Raw genomic sequence first — 6,000 nt, forward strand, 5'->3', positions numbered from 1 at the left:
CTCTAAGGGGAGCAAGCAGGAGTACAGGCAGGTCATCATGGACTTTGTTGACTGAGCTCAACCACCTTCAGCTCGACGCCAGCAAGACTAAGGAGATGGTGATAGACTTCAGCAGGAAGTCACGCCAGACTGCACCGGTGAACATCCAGGGTCTGGACATTGAGATTGTGGAGTCATACGAGTACCTGGGTGTTCACCTCAACAATAAATTGGAGTGGTTACACAACGCCCCTCACAAGGGGCCAAAGTCGACTGCATCTGCTGAGATGACTGAGGTCCTTTTGGAGTGTGCCGGACTCTGTTACAGACGTTTTATGACTCTGTGGTGGCATCTGCCGGGGAGGTGGGAGCACAGAGAGACTGGTCAGGAGGGCTGGTTTGCTCCTGGACTGTCCTCTGGACTACCACAGGTCGTTTATTCCATCTGCAGTCAGACTGTTTAACAGCATCACCACATGACTGTTATAATCATTATTGTTAATGTCTCACACTGTTTTAATTCCTGATCTGTCTTTCCACGAGCGGAAGTGTACATATTGTTTATGCCTTGTATTACTTTAAGTCTAGGGGTTTTTTTTTTCTAATCCCTTTATTTCATGTAAACTGGCTCATAGCTGGGTTTTTTCTTTTTGCTATTTGCGGTTTATATTCCCTGTTTTTTTTTGGAGCTGTTGTAACACCCAAATTTTCCCCCATGGGGAGTTAAATTAAAATTATCCTTATCTGTCTTGTCTCATCTACGGGGACCACTTCCTGTGGGGTAGCAATAAAGCCCTGTAGGGGCTGCATGCCCTAATGTCCCTGAACCTTCAGAAAGTATATAACTCAGTTTTAGGTGTAAACCACCCCAGAAAAACATTTCTACCCTGGTAGATTTGATCGAAACTGCTTGGTCTTCTTCACGTTGCACTTTCAAATCTGATTTTTAGCACATCCAGATTTTTTATTTTTTTTGCCAGTCTGGACACAAAGCCACAATCTGATTTTTCCAAATCTAATTCAAACTGGAGGTGGTGTCAAATCTGATTCCTTCAGATGTTCTGTCTGAACACCTCGGTCGCGACACCGGCAGGCAAGAAGTTAACTTTGGTCAGCGGAAGAAAATAGGCAGAAATTCATCTAAGGCAGGGGTGTCCAAACTTTTTTCACAGAGGGCCACATACAGGAAAATATACAAACTTCACAGCACTGTAGAAAAGGGGATGAGTATATTTCAGGCTTGTTATGCAAATAGGTTATTGGGCTTATTAACACATCAACTAACTTTTGTTAGAAAATGTTATCGACTTTAATTAATGAGTACAAATTTATTAGATAATTGGGCTTATTAACATGAATAATTAAGCAATAAATATATTTTAACACACCTATAATGGGAATAGCGTTGCACTCAGTGGGAACAGTGATGCTGCGCTTTGGACTGAAGGATGGCTGGCAGGTCAGGAGCAAGTTTGGTGGTTGAGATGCGAAGGACATCACAGAGATGGCTGTCGGTCACTTTGCTTCTCAGTCTGCTTTTGTTCAGATTTAACAATGTTTGAAAATGTTTGCTCACATATGTATGTTGAGCCGAACAGACTCATCATGCTCTTTGCGTGCCGTCTCATCAGAGGAAACTTTGTATTTTCCAAGCTCCGGTAGAAGTCGGGTAGGGAGAGAAGCTGATGAAGCTGTTGATTCTTCAGAGAATCATCACACTGCATTTCGATGAGTTCTAGTTGCAAACTCTCTTCCACTTCTTCTGCATCCATCAGGAAGGGAGTCGAGAACAGCTTGATTTCTTTCTCAATGGAAGAAAAATCTTGGAAGCGCTGACGGAATTCTGTCATGAGAGATGTGATCACAGACGCATACTTCTCATTTTTAGCAGTAAGGTTGGCCTCTGGAAAAGCGCATTTAATTTCGGACAGCGTGGGGAAGTGTGCAACATTAAAGTTGCGTAGTTGTGTCTCAAAGAGACGGAGCTTCACACAGAATGCTTTCATGTGCGCATAAAGTTGTGGTACAAGCTGGTCTTTGCCTTGTAGGCTCTTGTTCAGTGTGTTAAGATGATCAGTAAGATCAACTAAGAATGCCAGGTCTGCCAACCACTCAGCTCATGAAGAGGTCGATCCTTCTCTCTTAAAAACTGGTCGATTTCTGATCACAGGGAATAGAACCGCTGCAGCACGGAGCCGCGACTCAGCCAACGGACATCCGAATGATAGAGTATGTCCCCGTATTCAGCCTCAACATCAGAGAGGAAAGCTTGAAATTGTCTGTGAGAGCCCTCGTGTTCGAATTATGTTGACAGTTTTCACCACAGTGTTCATCACATCGCCAAGCTGGACTGTCTTGGCACAGAGGGCTTCTTGATGGATGATACAGTGCATCTTAACAGCCTCACCTCCACTTTCTTGCACCTTGGCGCATACCATAGATGCCATTCCTTTGCGCTCCCCTGTCATAGCTGGAGCCCCATCCGTTGTAACTCCACACAGCTTGTCCCATTTAAGTCCCATCATGTCAAGTGCATCTGACACAGCTTCAAAAATGTCCTTACCCGTTGTTGTGCCCTTTAGACTCCTAAGATCAAGAAGCTCCTCCGTGATACAAAAGTTATTGTCAACTCCCCACAAAAAAATTAACAGCTGTGCGGTGTCTGTGACATCTGTGCTCTCGTCACATGCAATGGAGTAAAAATCAAAAGCACAAGCTTTATCTGAAACTTGATGTTTTATATTAGCTGACCAGTCTTCGATTCGCCGCGCAACTGTGTTTCTGGACATGCTGACGTTATTGAACTCCTGCAATTTTTCCGGGCACATTATTCCTGCGACTTTAGTGAGGCACTGTTTTATGAAGTCACCATCTGAGAAAGGTTTCCCGTGTCGGGCAATGAGCTGAGCTACCTCGTAGCTGGCTATTGTGGCATTTTCTTGTGTTTTATTAGCACGGAAAAAATACTGTTGTTGAGCTTGCAGGCCAGCTGTCATTTGTTTAACTTTCTGTTCACGCTCGGCACCAGTGCAGGACGTGTAGGTCTGATGTTTGGTTTCATAATGTCGCCGTACATTATATTCTTTCATCACTGCAACAGTTTCATTGCAAATCAAACAGACACACTTCCCCTTGACTTCTATGAAGAAATACTCATTTTCCCACCGTGTCTGAAATTTTCTACACTCACTTGCTATCTTGCGTTTTTTTGATTCTGCCATTTCTGGGTTTTTTTCTTTTATTTCTCTTATTCTGGGAAGAAGCTGCCTTGTTCAAGACAAGTAAGACTCCCCCTAGTGTCAAAACTAGGAAGTACATTAAAGTCAAGTTCCATGTGTGGGCCATATTCCATTATATTTTTAGAATTTGCTGCGGGCCAATTAAAAACGGACCACGGGCCACAGTTGGCACGCGGGCTGTAGTTTGGACACCCCTGATCTAAGGCTTTGTTCAGACCACCACCCAAATCTCCAGATCAGAATCCGATCTGACTGTCCATACGAATTGCAAGTGACCAGATCCGATCTGCCCGTCCGTATTGACATGGTCTGATCCACATTGAGTTCTATGGTAACAGGTTACACCCAGGAAATACAACATAGATGACAGAAGTATCTATTTCTGATGCAAATAATTTTACAGAGCAGCAGTCTAGCTTGTTTTACTGCATGTTTGTTTTTATTCTTGCCGTTATCTTCCACTGACCAAAGTTAACTTCTGGCTCGCCAGAGGCCTATACTACGAAGGGAGTTCAACATATCCAGGGTCTCTTTGGGTTATCTGGCTTGACAAACCCTGACATGCGAGATCGTGATTATCAGTCCTACGATGCCGGTTATCAACCTGATCCGTCAACCCAGGGTTGCCAAGAGCGCGTTCACGTAAAAGGGGCGGAGTTCGCGTCATTTAACCTATCACAATCATCACTGCGTCTGGTGTCAGCAGATCGTCATATCTACAACCATTATTTTGAATAATATTTTATATATTAATATTAAATACCAATATTTACACAAACTACAAACTATATTAACAATATAAATACCAAGAGACACAGCTGCAGCAACAAATGCAGGAAGAACAAATGAAAAAGGAAAATCTGCAAGTAAAAACTTCAGCTTATATTTGTCCCATCGTTAGTTCACCTTAGAACTGACTATAACTCGTTTCTTCTCTGAACTGAATGTGTTGCTCTGACTCTTTAAAGCAGAGAGTAGAAAAGGTTTTAGTTATATTTAAACTGCAGCTCTGACCATCACAAACAGAGCGAGTTTGAGAAATTAAACTTTAATGAAAATATAATTAAAAGCCACAAGAAAATATTTGTATTTGTTCATCTTCAACTAAAATATTACGGGGCTTTCTTCAGTCTCTGTTGAAGGACATCAGTGAAACATAATCATTAACTAAACAGACTATAGTCTAATGTAAAATCATGCGGGACACATAAAGTGTCCTCCCCCCCTCGATCAGCTCTGGAGCTCCACGATCAAAAGATCTGATTGGTCAGTGGGCGGTGATTTTCAAAGTTTGATCTCTTATCTCCAACATAACCTGCTCTGGAGCAGGTTAGGTGTGCAGCATAAGTTACCGTGGTGATATACCCAGGTAAAAAGTAATCGACCCTCGTAGGACTGAAAACCCAGGGTTAACCCTGAAGTTACCTCGCTAAGCTCAAATCCTGCTTCGTAGTATTGGCCTCAGATCTACGTTGTTACTGTTATTGTCAATGGTGTCAATGTAGAAGACACATTAAAGCAACCGACGCGTTTAGATTGAGTCGGATCTGTACGAATCAGATTTGAAACCACCTCCATATGTGGTTTGAATCAGATTTGGAAAAATCAGATCTCATGTGGCTTTTTGTGTCCAGACTGGCAATAAAAAAAACAACTACATACAATCTGGATGTGCTAAAAATCTGATTTGGAGGTGCAATGTGAACAAGGCCTTCGTATCACCAACTCAATCATCCTGTTTAATATGTCAGCATGTTTAATGTTGTGATATGGATGTCATGGATCATGAAAAAGGATTGGGACTCATATATTAATATTGAACAGAAGAGGTTTTTGCACCATGCGTGAATTGTGTCTGTTTGGAAAGGTGCAGTAGCTTAAAATCAGAAAAATATTGGGCAATGGGAATACGAACTGATAGAATATTAGGCCTTTTTCTGCTTATAATCAAAGTGTTTACTGCAATAAAGTTTCATCACCCGATCCAAAGCAAAGGTTTGATATTTACAGTTTGAATGATGTTCGCTTACATTTATATTATACCAGTTATTTTATCATGTTTTATTCCAGGTTTTTGTGTGTTAATAAAATTGCCATACTTTTCAGTAAGGTGTTTGTGTGAAGAGGGCTTGCAGAAGTGAATGCACATTCCAACACGTGTTTGATGTGGCCCTTTAAACTGAATCACTCACCAACTGAAACATAGGTTTAGTTTAAGGCCCTGAACAGTTAATTACTCATCCACTTTTATATAGGTTGAGTGAGTCTGGATTCTTAATTACCTAAATTGTCTTCTCCTTAAAAGGAATTGGTTACTAGACTAGATGTCTTTCTTGTGATAAGAAACAGGCCAGGCAGGATGTGTCTTCCCCTACAGGATGTGAAAGGATTCGGGAGTAGATGCACCAATGAGAGATGGGGAACCACTCATCCGAAGACGCATAATTTGGAAGTTGCCCCAATCGGAGGAAGGAAACCGCACATTCTTGAATGCATAATTTGGTTAGATATTCTCTGTCGAGTGTATAAAAGGGTTCAGGGAAAGATAGTCGGGGCTCAGACTTCGTGAACTGATCCAGCATCTGTCTGTTGTCAGGGACGCGTAGTGTTGAACCCAGAGACTCTGTAACTTCTATTCTTGATTCATCAGGTTAATAAACTCTGTTAACCTGAAAGAGACGCCTCCAGTCATTCCTCTCATCCCATCAAAAGAATGCGCAGAGATTTGAGGTAATTATTTAGAGGAGTCAGATTTCTATTAACAACATTTAGGAAAAGGATG

This window comes from Symphodus melops (genome assembly GCF_947650265.1).
Source record: "Symphodus melops genome assembly, chromosome: 6".
NCBI lineage: Eukaryota > Metazoa > Chordata > Actinopteri > Labriformes > Labridae > Symphodus > Symphodus melops.